Source organism: Mustela putorius, unplaced genomic scaffold (genome assembly GCF_011764305.1).
Source record: "Mustela putorius furo isolate JIRA1106 unplaced genomic scaffold, ASM1176430v1.1 tig00000430_pilon_pilon_pilon, whole genome shotgun sequence".
Classification (NCBI taxonomy): Eukaryota; Metazoa; Chordata; class Mammalia; order Carnivora; family Mustelidae; genus Mustela; species Mustela putorius.
Genome location: NW_025421377.1, coordinates 24124647 through 24138991, shown reverse-complemented (window position 1 = coordinate 24138991; position 14345 = coordinate 24124647).

Genomic DNA, 14345 nt, shown 5'->3' with positions numbered 1-14345 from the left:
TGGGTTTTGGTTTTTTGGTTTTTTTTTTTTTTTTGGGGAAAAAACAAGCTAGCAATAGCTGTTAAAAGTAAAAATGCATATATTCGTCAACCTAGCAAGTCTTATTTCTGAGAAACTGAAGGAAAAGCACTAGGAGTTAATATATGTTCAAGGATATTTATTACAACTGGGCAAAAATTGGGAGAGAATGAATGCCTATCAATAGGGGAATGGTGACTAAATGATGGAGCATTCATCTCATCACAAAAAAGAATTGGGTCCAAACCAGGTGGTTAGAAAGAATTTCCCTGAGTTGTTATTGCATGAGAAAAGCAAGATAGAGAAAAGTCTGTAAAATATGATCTCATTCTTGTAAGACAAAAATGTGGCCCCTGCAATATGTTTGTATATGTGCAGATGTTCATGTACAATTATGTAAGCATGAAGAGAAATGTAGAAAGATAAATAACCTGGGTAGTTAACATGAATAACAATGAGGGAACGGAACGGGGGAGAGAGGAAACAGAGCAAAATAGGGAAAGAAAAATTTAAAACACTGCACTAAAAATACAGCCCTAGAATGATCGCATCTATGCATTTATGGAAAACCACATTTGTGTGTAGGTAAGAGGAAGATTTTAAAAAAGGTCCCGACTCTCATGAGAGAGAAAGATCTTCACACAATAGGGGTCATTAGAAGAAGAGTAAGGGCCCAGAGCAAAGACGCAGCGATGAGTAACTGGGACTAGAAACACAGATGCTCTCTTGGCCTCCGCATTGCTTGAAGCCCTTGCAAGGGGTGATTTCAAAGCTCTGGCATCCTCTTGGATGTGCGACCTCTCTATTCTCCCCCAGTGAAAGGTTCGGCCTCAGAGACTGAGGAGAGATGAATTCTTTTGCATAAAGAAAGAGAAATTTGTGGTGGTGGGAGTGATGGGTAAGAGATTTTAAAAGGGAAGTTCCCAGAGGAAGACAGAACCACAGGAGAGGATGGCTAAGCATTGCTGGACAGACAAAGGACTCAGATACAGGGTATTTCAAGTTGATTCTAAATTTATTTGCTATAATGCCCACACACTTCCTACATCTGTAAAGACAGCAGTGCTGCACCACAAAAAAAAAAAAAAAAAAAAAAAAAAAAAAAAAAAAAAAAAAAAAAAATAGAAGCAGGTGGAGGACAGCAGGGTGGAAAGGTAGAATACTTGTAGTAGGCTCTAATCAATGGCCCTTTGATTGTCCAAGAAGTTTCTTGGAAGGCCAGGAGTAGGGCATAAAGCCAACTGGGTCTGAATGTTTTTGGGGTGGAATGGTCTCTTTACGAGATCGCTGCGCATTCTCCCTCCCTCCCTTTCTTCCTTCCTTCACCAGATACTGTGGTAGCAGATAGTAAGACAGCATTGTTCTCGTCTTCCTGGAGTTCACGTCCTGTTAGAGGAGACAAGTACTTCTACAGTGAGTTATGGTTGTGAAGTGCAGTGAAGACGTATATGGGTGTTTGTAAGTGTACAGACAGGGAAGCTGGGTTAGAGTCCGGGACTGAGCCGCTGAGGTTGTCTCTGTGCACACCTTATCAGCTCTACTTCCTCCACCGAAGCCTTCAGAAAATAGGACAGAAGATTGGTAAAACGGAGGAAACAAATGGGAAAGATGGAATGGTGAGGCGTTTGGTTGTAAGAAGGCTAAAATTACTTTGCGGTTTTGCTTAGGACCACTCCTTAAGGGAAAAAGAACTGCCTCTAGTGTTGCCAACACTCAGTCACTCTTTCTGCATTTGGGCTTACGGGCCAAGCCTCTCGCGCCTCGGGAAGAGGGAAGCAAGCTGCCGACACTCCGCGCCCACGATCTGTTAAGCGCGGCACTTGGCACAGTTACTTCCTTACGTCTCAGCCAACTCTGTGAGGTGGGTAACCTTAGCACCTACTGCACATGTGAAGGGTGAATTACAATGTTTAAACTATAAATTATACACGTTAAAATAGACATGTTTAAATCCTTTTAATTATAAATGATACATGTTTAAAGTCCATTTCCTTGTTTGTTTTGTTTTGGTGGCTGGTCAGTAACTGGCCCTTGGCTGTGCTGACGCGCTGAGATGCGGACGGAGAATCTGAAAAGGCCTCACTGAGTCGCACGAGAGAACATTCCGGAGGAAACCTCTGAGTGGGGAGGTAAAGCTGGCCGGGGTAGAGAAAAGCCGGCTGGGTGGGATTCTGAGGTGGGAAAAGGTGAATTGCGAATCAGCCAGGCAGCGGGGCTTTAAGGAGAAAAATGCAAGAGAGAGTTTTAGGAGATCTGTCTGGGTGCCCTGCCTGTGGCACCACCTTTCCCTTTGCCCTTAATCACAGAAGACCGACATTCTTCTTAAGGCTTTTGGATTTGTGTCTCTTTGGCTGCTGAGAGAGTGAAGAGTAAGATGGGTACATTAGGGCCTGTCTTAATCGTGGTCTGGGCAGGTGAGGACACCAGGTTCAAATGGTGTAAGGAGCCTTCCAAGTTGCTTCATCACCCTGCCCTTCAGTTTTTTCCCTGTAAAATAAGGGAGGGGCCGGGTGATCTCCATGATTTCTTCAAGCTCCCAATTCATTTGGGAAGAACAAGTTGACTTCTTTTCCCCCTGGTTAGGCCAGCAGCTTTGACTCGGTTGGCCTTGGTGATTTTCTGTTCAGTGCTCAGCTGTGGTGGCCATGGAAAATGCAGACAATAACCCTGAGATGTTGGGTTAGAGAGGCGTTCCACCACAGCGGGTCTGGGAGCCCCCAGAGTCCTCCCTCTGTCATCCCAGTGTTAGGGGACAGAACACAACAGCTGTCAGAACAGCTTTGAACGAGTATTTCTTCCTAGGATGTCCTGTGCCGCCTGACTTGGCTGGAGAAGGCAGAGCCTGCTTATTCCCCTCTCCAGAGCCTCTCAGGGAAAACCTATGATCACTGTCAAGGGAACTTGACAACATCCCGACTTTTCTTTCCATCAAAACACAGAATACTCCTTTTCTCATAAAGCTTCTTTAAAAAAGTAACATTCCTTTTCTGATTTTAAAAGTTACACAAGCTTTTGGGGTACCTGGGTGGCTCGGTTGGTTGGGTATCTGCCTTCGGCTCAAGTCACGAATTAGGGGTCCTGGGTTTGAGCCCCTTGTAGGGCTCCCTGCTCAGCGGGGACTCTGCTTCTCCCTCTGCCTCTGTCCCACCCCCAACTCGTGCTTGCATGCTTTTTCTCTCTTTCTCAAATAAGCAAATAAAGTCTTAAAAAAATGAAAGTAATACACACTTTGTACAGAATATTTTATAATTCAGTAAAGTGTATTAAGGAAAAAATCAAAGTTTTCCATAATCTCTTATTGAGAGCTATTTGCTTTTCATAATTGGTTTATGCAGTTTCTGTCCCTGTTCTCTGCCCTCCTTAACTGCATTCATTCGTTGAACAAGTATTCACTGAACATCTGGGATGTGCCAGGCACTGTGCTCACGTTCACGCAGTGAATAAAGTGGAGAGATTTCTGCCCTAATCAAGTGAATACCAAGTTTATATGTTTTATGACATGGTTATCATACTATAGATACATTTACTCTCCTGCCATTTTTACTTTATGTTTCTCACTGACGGGCTTATAGTCTTTAAAATATCAGTTGTAACAACCATAAGAGACTCTTAATCTCACAAAACAAACTGAGGGTTGCTGGGGGGGAGGGGGGTCGGGAGAAGGGGGTGGGGTTATGGACATTGGGGGAGGGTATGTGCTATGGTGAGTGCTGTGAAGTGTGTAAACCTAGTGATTCACAGACCTGTACCCCTGGGGCTAATAATACATTATATGTTAATAAAAAAAAAATAACACGGAGGACATGGGGAGATACAGGGAAGGGAGTTGGGGTAAATTGGAAGGGGAGGTGAATCATGAGAGACTATGGACTCTGAAAAACAATCTGAGGGATTTGAAGGGGCAGGGGGTGGGAGGTCGGGGTACCAGCTGGTGGGTATTAGAGAGGGCACGGATTGCATGGAGCACTGGGTGTGGTGAAAAAATAATGAATACTGTTACACTGAAAATAAAAAATAAAAAAAATAACAAAAAACATCAGTTGTAACAACTGCACGTATGGTTTCTTGTGGATGCTCCTTCTCCCGTCTAGCCTTTTGGCTGAGCGGCTGATGCCATCTTTTTGCAGGTCCACCTCTTTCTTCTTTTTTTTCTTCTTTTTTCAATCATCTCCATCATCCAACTTAATATTGAAGCTGTGATTTCTTGGCCACGGCTAATTTTTCTAGGGATGGACATCAGAGCCAAGCTGAAACAAACAGTGCCTTTTTCCAGAGTTTTTGGTTATGGAGCCAATGAGAGTAGCTAACATTTCCAGTCTGAGAATAGAAATAGGAGACTTTGCGGGGTGTTGGGGGGGATGTCAGCAGTTAGGTCTCCTTCCAAGCTGGGCGGGGGAGAAAAGGAAAGGAGACTGAACGATAGACATTGGCAGAAGTGTGTGTGTGTGTGAGAGAGAGAGAGAGAGAGAGAGAAAGAGAGAGAGAAAGTGTGTTATGGTCAGAATGTTTGTATCCCCAAAGTCATTTATGCAGCCCTAACCCTGTATGTGATAGTATTAGACACAGGGCTTCTGGGAGATAACTAGATTTAGATGAGGGTCCTCTTTATGGGATTAGTGCCCTCATAAGAAGAAGAATCGAGAGAGCAATCTCTTCCGCTCCACATACATAAACCCAGGAAGGACCATGTGAGCACACAGTGAGAGCTGTGGCCATCAGCAAGCCAGGAAGCGACTCTCACTGGAACCCAATCATGCTGGCACGCTGGGCATGAGCTTCTGGCCTCCATGACTGTGAGGAAACAAATGTCTGTGGATTAAGCACCCGTGGTGTTTTATTATGATAACCCGAGTTGACTGAGACAGAGAGAGGCAGAGTCAGAGACAGAAACAGTCCCGGGAGGTATCCTAGTAAACCCAGTGCCAGCTTGTTAGTTTTCTGCTCAGCCCTCAGCCTGGCTTTCTAGCTACCCAGCTTTTGAGTACCCAAGCTTGCTGGTGTATTCTGATTTTGCCTAACCTAGTTTGACTTGGGTTTCTGTCACTGACCATCATGAGACTTGGCTTAGAACAGAGGAGTACATACTTTTAAAATTTATATTGTGGACCTATTTTGAGACCCAGTTAGTATAGTTTTTGTAGCTTTGGTACAAGTTTGGTACAAGTTTCTATGATGGTAATTAATTTAGAATTATTATATTTGCTATTGGAGAAATGACTTTTTAGAAGGAGTTTGAATATATTACTTGAGATTCAAGCTCAAAGAAAGCTCTAAAAGATGAAGCTGCAATTTATGTGGATGTTTTTGCAAATCAGAATGTTTAATACACTAAATCCTTTTAATGCTACAGCATTATTCACAACAGGGTATAGGAGGAATGATTTATGCCTGTGATAGTCAAAGCAAATCTGGGTATGCATGGAAAGCTAATGGTGTTCTTGTTTCAAATGCTAGGATGGAAATTAATTTCACCAAACATTACACTTCAGCCAAAAACTGTGTAGCATCACATTTACTGATGTATAAACTTGATGAATTAACTTTAAATTGACTATTAAATCGGCTATTCCAAACTATTTCTTTTTCCTATTATCTTTGTCTATCAGCTGGCAATGGCTACTTTCTAAATAGTTCAATTTGCTTTCTAAAATAATTCAACTTTTAAAGTTAAACACAGTAATCTGTCTTATATTCTTGTATGATTTCAGTGGAAGAAAGTACTATAAGAAATATGCCTTTAAAAAGGTGCATACATATGTTAATATAAGAATGTTTAAAGGAATATATATAAACTATTAACATTAATAGTAATTATCTTTATCTTGGGTTTTTTAGTACTTAGAATTTTTCTACAAAGAATTTAAATTGCCTTGACAATAAAGAAAACTTGTCCCATAAAGATCTTTGGGAATAGCTGAATGAAAAGGGAACAGTAGGTTAAGGAGAGAAAATGGAGCTACATGTGGATATTAGAGCAAGAGTTGGTATGACCTAAAAATCTAGATTAGATGTGTGCCCTTTTCAGCTTGAATTTATGGCCCTAGCTCAGGGGGCCATACCTGGTTCCTTGGTCTTGGTGGGAAGCACTTACTACCATTTTTGCCAGTTCTTGTCTTTCGTTGGGATAGACTCCTACATCTTTGCTATCAAGGTCTTCCCTATAGAGGTCGAGCATTTCAGTGCTTGTTTCCCCTGCCCTCTTGCAGCTTGAGCTTAGCAATGGACACTTCCCTTATCACTGGTCCCTGGGGGGAACTTCTGGGCAAGTTCCCAGGGAGAGGCTTCTGGGAAAGATTATCTTCCTGGTAAAAAGACATGGGCAAGAAGAGACTGCCTTCTTCATTTGCCTTTGGGTATGACTGTGGTATAGCAGTCTTCCTGCACCACAAATGGGCAACCTTGATGTCAAAAGCCAAGCAGCTGAGATTAGTAGAAAAGAAAGATGAAAAAAACCATGTGTTCTTGATAATGCCATGAAGCTACTATACCAATACTTGAATTGCTCTGCCTCTAGACTTCTTGTTCATTGAATTAATAAGTCCTGTTGTTGAAGGCACTTTTAATTGTGTCCTCTCATGTAACCATTTCCTTCTCCCTCTCCTTTAGGTAAGCATTCCCAGGTTCCTGATCATTACCTTTGCTTGTAATTTTTTGGCTAAGCGTTCTTACTGCCATGTCATTGGGTGAGGTTAGATGCATCAAATGATGAAGAAAATGGAACACGGAGACCCAGGTAGGACACTGTGCTAAGATACACAGATGAGCCATTTGGAGCTGGGGTGAGGAGAGGGTTCAGAAATAGATGTAGGGGAAATGAGAATTTTCTCTCAATGCTAAATAGAACCACAGCAATAAAAAGCTACTCAAAGATTTTCCCATTGCAAGCAATTAAATTATTTGGGATTTAGCCATAACGGAGTCTAAAAAAGATCACAGACTCAATACATATGACTTGTTGAAAAAGACTTAATGTTCACTAGCATTACATCGAGAAATTTCAAGGATACACCTATACCACAGATTACAAGTATATATTTTTTTTATCTCTATTGAGATTGAGAAAATACCAAAGTTACTATTGGTATCATAATGTTTTTGTTTTAACGTTTATGTTACCTATCATAGCAGCACTTATGTTCATTAGAAAATAGTTCATACCATGAGAGACTCTGGACTCTGGGAGCCAAATTGAGGATCACAGAAAGGAGGGGGCTGGGGGGTTTTAACCAGGTGGTGGTTTTTAAGGACGGCACGTGTGGTGATGAGCACTGGGGGTTATATGCAACTAATGAATCATTGAACACTACATTAAAAACTAATGATGCACTATATATTGGCTAATTGAACATAGTAAAAAAAGAAATAAAAATAAAAAAATTAAAGATTAAAAAAAGGAAAATAGTCCATAGAAGTAAGAAACAAATTGTGTCTTCAGTTTTTAGATGAAGCTTATTGCACATGTTCATCTGAGGTTCTCCATAGACCATAGGATGGAAACCTCCACCATATAGTATTTCCATAGCCATTGGCAGATGAGAAAACAGCATTATAATGGGAGACTAAAAATATTCATAATTAGGCATGGGAATGGACAATGGAGTTGAAGTCTTGTTTTAGAAGAAATATCAAAAAGAATTTCGTATTCTTTAATAAATAAAAGAAAGAAAGAAAAGGAAAGAAAAGAAAGAAAGAAAACCTAACAAAAGAGTGTCCATTTTTATGTGCCTGTTTCACCTTCCCCTCATTGTATCCTAGTTTACTTGGCTGTATTCCAGTATTTGATTTATATATTACATACAGATGCCTAATAAATAGAATATAAACAGAAAAGTTCTTTTTCTCATGCAACTCAATGCCAGTGTTTTCTAACAGCGTTTCCTAACTTGGGCACTACAAACATTTTGGGCCAGATAATTCTTTGCTGTGGGGACTGTCCTATGCATTGTAGGATATTTAGCAGCATCTCTGGCCTTTATCTACTAGAAGCCGGTAGCTCCCCGAATTGTGACAACCTAAAGTGTCTTCAGATATTACCAAATGTTCCTTGAAAGGAATTTATGGTTGAGAACCACTGATCTAATATAAACTATCAAGCTCTCTATAATGATTCTTTAGTTCCTTAAGTAAATATAACAAAATACCCCTCCCCCAAACCCCAACAACTTTGTATAATTTATGGAGCTATGTAAAAGTGTTACTTAGCAGCAATAATAATTGTTGAATGCATACTGTATGCTAGATACTATGCTAAGTACTATATACTTATTATTTTGTATAATTCACACATCAAAACTATGACATAAGTTGTTAATGTATCACAATCCTCTTCTTCCCCACCTTTTAAACTGATTGAGAAAACTGAGGCACAGTAGGAGTCAGCAGTTTGCCAGAATGTGATGAAGCTAGTATATGAATTCAGGCAAATGGACTGTAGAGTAATGCTCTTAACACCTATAATATAAAGCCTCTCTAAGTAATGTATGGCCCAAGGGGGTGCCAGGGTGGCTCAATCTGTTAGGCACCCGACTCTTGGTTTTGGCTCAGGTCATGACCTCAGGTTGTAGAATGGAGCCCCACCTTGAACCTGTGCGTGGTCTCTCTCTCTCTCAAATAAAAAAATAAATAAAATCTTAAAAAAAAGTCAGCCCTTAAAAAAAAAGTATAGCCTAAGGAATAGTACATCCTGGTTGAAAAGAGCAGTACCTGGAATGTGCAGTAAATTAAAAATGTTTCCTTTCCCCTTTATTTCCACATGAAGGACATCTATTAGCTTCAGTGAATCTCCTCACTTATGCCCCCTCTGGGGAGAAGGGGTGAATTACTTGACCTGAGCATTTGGGATGACAACCTAGGGTTGCCCAGCTTTGTCTCTTTCTCTCCTTTTTCTCTAAGTCTGGTGGCCAAATGAAGCATATATTCTGCTCCCCACTGCACCTCCTGCCATAAATTTTAAAGGGACAGGCCCCAGATGGCTGGTGGCTGGTGGTGAGGGCTGTCTAACCGGGTTTCATTTAGGGAGCTCCTTATCTTTGTGTACCCGAGTCACAGTTCCTACTCTCAGCTTTATCAGCACTAAAGGTGATATCTTGCTCTGTGTTTTTTTCTTTGTCTTTCTCCTAATTTGTGTAAAATTCAACTGGGGAAGAAGAGTATTGGTTTCCTATTGCTGTTGTAACCAATTATCACAAATATACTGGTTTAAGACAATACAAATTTATAATCTTATAAGTCTGGAGATCAGAAGCTGAAATGACTCTTACTGAGCTAAAATCAAGGTGTTTTGTTGTTGTTGGTTTTTTTTTTTTGGAGGTTGCATTTTTTTCTGGAGGCTCTAGAGGCCTTAAAAATCCATTTTCTTTCCTTTTTTTTCAATCTCTAGATGCTACCCACGTTCCTTGTCTCATGGCCCCTTTCTCCATGTTCAAGTCTATCAATGTAGCATCTTCAAATCTCTTTCTGACTTTGACCTTCTGCCTCCCTCTTCCATCTTCTGAAGATTCTCATGATCATAGGGACCATCTGGATATGCCAGGATCATCTACTCATCCCACGATCTCTAACAAAGTCCCTTTTGTCATATAAACTAACATACAGGTTCTGGGAATGAAGATGTGGATGTCTTCAGGGGGAACTTTATTCTGCCTAGAAAGGGTGTTATTGATTAATCCCTCCTCAATCTCCTGACTGTATTTACTTATCAAAATCTCACTAAGAATGGATCACAGACACTTAATGGTTGTTTTATATTTCAGTACAGTCCAATAGTAATCTAGGCCCAAGGCAAGGGCCTAAGTTCTGTTTCCTCATCATTTTGCTGGTAATTGTTCAGCTCATGTTCTCACTGCCATGGCATCAGGCCAGGTCATGTGCACCAAATGAGGTAGAAAATTCATAATGACCCAGGAAAGTCAGTGCTATTTAGTGGAGCTGACACTGTATTTGCTTCAAGTTAGATTATTGACTTCCTTATCTTTTTTTTCCTTCCTTATCTTTTTTAACGGCAATTTTCACTCATTTCCTTCCTCTAGATGCCATAGGCAGGAGTAACAAATAGAAGGGTGTGTGTGTGTGTGTGTGTGTGTGTGTGTAAGGTGTATGACTTCTGACACAGTGAGTTGATCCCATATATACATCATGTATTTTTTTTCCTGGAAGGGATAATATTCCCCATGTCTCTCTGTCTCTCCTGCTGGGAGCTGGAATGTCCTAACTCATAACTGCAGTTGTGACTCAACAGCCCCTCCTATCCCGCAAAGAGTTAGCTGTGATAGGTTGGTCACAAAGGAACATTCAATAGTCTGTGTGTAAGGAAGTGGGTCCAGTGCAGCAGACCACCGGCTTTTCCCCATAGAGAGCTATGAACCATGATAGCAAGAAGGGAGGGGTGGTCATAGGAGCAAGAAAAGTGCTGCTAAGAGTCTTACCCTGAGCTGGCTGTGAGCCAGCAGGGGTGGCCGCATGGGGCTAGCCAGTTGGGGCAGGATGCCATGGGGGGCCGTGTAAGGATAGGTTGCCAAAGTGAGGAGACAAGAAAAGCGGTTGCAAGGCTATTTGTCTATAGGTGAGACGATTGAGGCAGAGAGGAAATGATGTTATCCACTGGGGAACTGTTTGTTGATGATTCTAGACTTAGCCCATGAATGAAGTGTTTGCTGTGGTCACTCCATTTGCACTTCCCTAGTGCTTGTCTTAGAGATGGGGATGATAGGGAAAGGAGCTACGGTAGACTGACTAGGGGGAATGGAAGCAACGAATGGCCCAGGGAGGGAGGAGAGTCCTAGAGCAGTGATATCCGATGTGGCTATTAAGTTACTTCCTGTTTGATACTGCGCTCTTTCTTTTCAGCACAGCCTTGAAAAATGAGGAAGGTGCGGAATCTGCGGTTGGGGAAAGTAAGGCGAGGAATGGCAGCCTGCAGTGGGTTGACCTGGCGGGATCCAGAATGGGGCTGCCCTGAGAGAAGAAGGTAATTATAGAAGACTGTTTCTCCTTCACGCTGTCTCAAGCTTTGGAGAATGTTGGGGATGCTGCTGCATTTCCAACTATTTGGGAGGCTAGGGGCATCAAGTATTTTGTTCGAATGGTAAGGAGAAAGATGGTTCCAAAGATGGAGTGCTTGGGGGACATTTGGACCACATTACTAGTTTCCCAATGAAAAGCAACTAGAGGTTAAAACTAGTATTTTAATATAGCATAGCTGCTTACTTGTAGTGAATTATAGTGTATAATAATATAGTAAAATCATAAATTTTCCAAGCTTTGCGTGGGTCCGTCTGACCGCATTTGTGAAAATATGAGTGTCAAAAAATGACAGAATAGATTATAACATACTGAATTTTATTTTATTTTTAAAGATTTTATTTATTTATTTGTCAGAGAGAAAGAGAGATGACAAGTAGGCAGAGAGGCAGGCAGAGAGAGAGAGGGGGAAGCAGGCTCCCTGCTGAGCAGAGAGCCCGATGCAGGGCTCGAGCCCAGGATCCTGAGATCATGACCTGAGCTGAAAGCAGAGGCTTCACCCACTGAGCCACCCAGGTGCCCCCAAAATACTGAATTTTAAAGTATTAAATTTTAAGTTCCATAGTGGTAGCCATGGTGGTAGGTGCGATAAAAGTTCTTCTTTACAAGAGAATGCCAACTAATACACGTGGAAGAAATGATGAGAAAAATCATCATTTTACCCCCAACATTATAATAATCTGTGCAGGCACAAGCCATTAATGGATCCTTAAACCAACAGCTGAACAGTTGTCAGGGGGAAGAATATTCGTCGTCCGGCACAGCAGGTGCACTTCTTGGTATTTACCCAAAGGAGCTGAAAACTCAGGTCCAAACAAAACACTGTATACAGATGCTTATATCGCATCTTTATTCAGAACTGCCCAAGACTGGAAGTCCTTCCGTAGGTGAGTGGATGAATAAGCTGTGGTACGTCCAGATAACAGAATATTTCTCAGAACTAAAGTGAAACGAGCTACCAGCCATGAAAAGACCGGGAGGAATCTTCAATGCACACTAAGTGAAATAAGCCAGTCTGAGGCGGTCACACACTGTATATTTACAAAATACTGCATTCTAAAGAAAGCAAAACTTGCAGACAGTAAAAAGATCAGTGATTGCCTGAGTTAGTGGGGAGGGAGGGACAAATAGGCAGAGCACAGAGAAATTTTAGGGCAGTGAAACGACTCTGTATGACACTATAACGATGTGTTTGTCAGAACCCCTAGAGTGTAAACAGAGAGTGGACCCTAACGCAAACTATGAAGTTTGGGTGATAAGGATGTTTCAGTGCAGGTTCATCATTTACAACAAATGTAACCATCTGGTGGAGAATATCAATAACGTGGGGGGGGGCCTCTGCATGGGGTGGGGCAGGAGATACATGGAAAATCTCTGTAACTCTCACTCATTGATGCTGTGAATCTAAAACTGCTCTAAAAAATAAAGTCATATATGTATCTATGGATAGTCACACCATCTTGAAGTGTCATTTATTATTTATTTCAAAGGGCAAAAGTACCCTTACAATGAAAAAATACTGCAGTCTTCTTATTAAGCAATTAAAGCATCATCAATAATGAGATATTTTATGTTTCCTGATGTGATGTAGCAGGGATGACAGCGTCACTCTCATGATGTTGCCAACATTTTGCCAAAAATGTTCAACCCAGGGGTGCCTGGGTGGCTCAGTGGGTTAAGCCTCTGCCTTTGGCTCAGGTCATGGTCTCAGAGTCCTGGGATCGAGCCCCGCATCGGGCTCTCTGCTCAGCAGGGAGCCTGCTTCCTGCTTCCTCCTCTCTCTCTGCCTGCCTCTCTGCCTACTTGTGATCTCTGTCTGTCAAATAAATAAATAAATAAATCTTTATAAAAAATGTTCAACCTGCATCAAATCATAAGGAAATGTCAATAAATTCATGTTATGGAATATTTTACAAAACCACTGACCTGGACTCTTAAAAGCTGCCAATGTACTGAGAGATCCCCCAGAGCTGGGGGTGAGGGAGCAGGAGGAAGATGATGGGCAGCCCTGTCTCAGGTGGAAGGAAACTGGAAAGATGTGGTAACAAAATGCAGTGCCTCGTCCTTGATGGGATCCTGGATATTAAAAAAAGAAAAACAGCTTTAAGGACTTTATTGGGTCAATGGGAAAAGTTTGAATATGGACTGTGCATTCGATGATATTGTATGAAGTTTAAATATTTTGAACATAATAATAATGTTGTGCTTCTGTAGGAGAATGTTCTTATTGAAATATAAGTGATAAAATATTTAAGGTTGAAGTATTATGATATTTGCAGTTTTTTCAAATGGTAGTGTGTAGTGTGTGTGCGCACGCACACACACACACACACACACCCTGAGAGTAAAATAAAGCAAACGTGGCAAAATGCTTGAAATGGGTGAATCTAGAGGAAAGAGACGTGATTGATCCTTTCACTATTTCTTCAGTTTTTCTGTAGGCTTGAAAAATTTCAAACTAACACATTCATGGTATTATCCAGAGTAAGATATCTGAAGCCAGGTGGTTTCAATAAATTTTCAAGGCACGATATTAGTATCCTGTCAAGATTGTTCCAGTAACTCTGCAAGAGCGTCCTGACAGGTGTTGTATTCCATGCCAGTACCCCAGAGGGGAAAGTGTAGCAAATGAATTAGTTAATGTCTGATGAATGCTCTGTGGACACCTCTGTTATGGCTGGTTTGCAAATGCCCAGATTAGAGGGTTTAAGACAGAAAAAAAACCCAAACCCACCCTAAAATGAAACTACATGTGTTTAACATACTAATGTTATTGACAGCCCCAGCTGCTGAAGACCTAACCCTAATGGGACATGGTGTGGGGGGGGCATGCTGGTGACAGTAGCTAGTGTATGTGGTTCTTCTTGTGTCCCCAGGACAGGTTTTAGGGGGAGCACATGAAACATACTTGTGACAGAAAGGTAGTAAGAGAGAACTAAATAGAAAATTAGGGACGCCTGGATGGCTCAGTGGTTAAGTGTCTGCCTTTGGCTCAGGTCATGATCCCAGGGTGCTGGGATTGACCCCGGCCTCGGGCTCCCTGCTCTGCAGAGAGCCTGCTTCTCCCCTTCCACTCCCCCTGCTTGTGTTCCCTCTCTCACTGTCTCTCTCCCTGTCAAATAAATTTTAAAAAAATCTAAAAAAAAAAAGAAAAATTATTCAAATTCAATGCTCTCACTTGTAATAGATTATTAATTTTTACTTAGCTGAGATCTGTACTCTTTCTGTGATCTAGATTCTGAGTAAAGGACATTTGAAGAGGTAGTTTGTTTTGCCTCGCATTGGGAAAAAATTGATTTTGAATCATA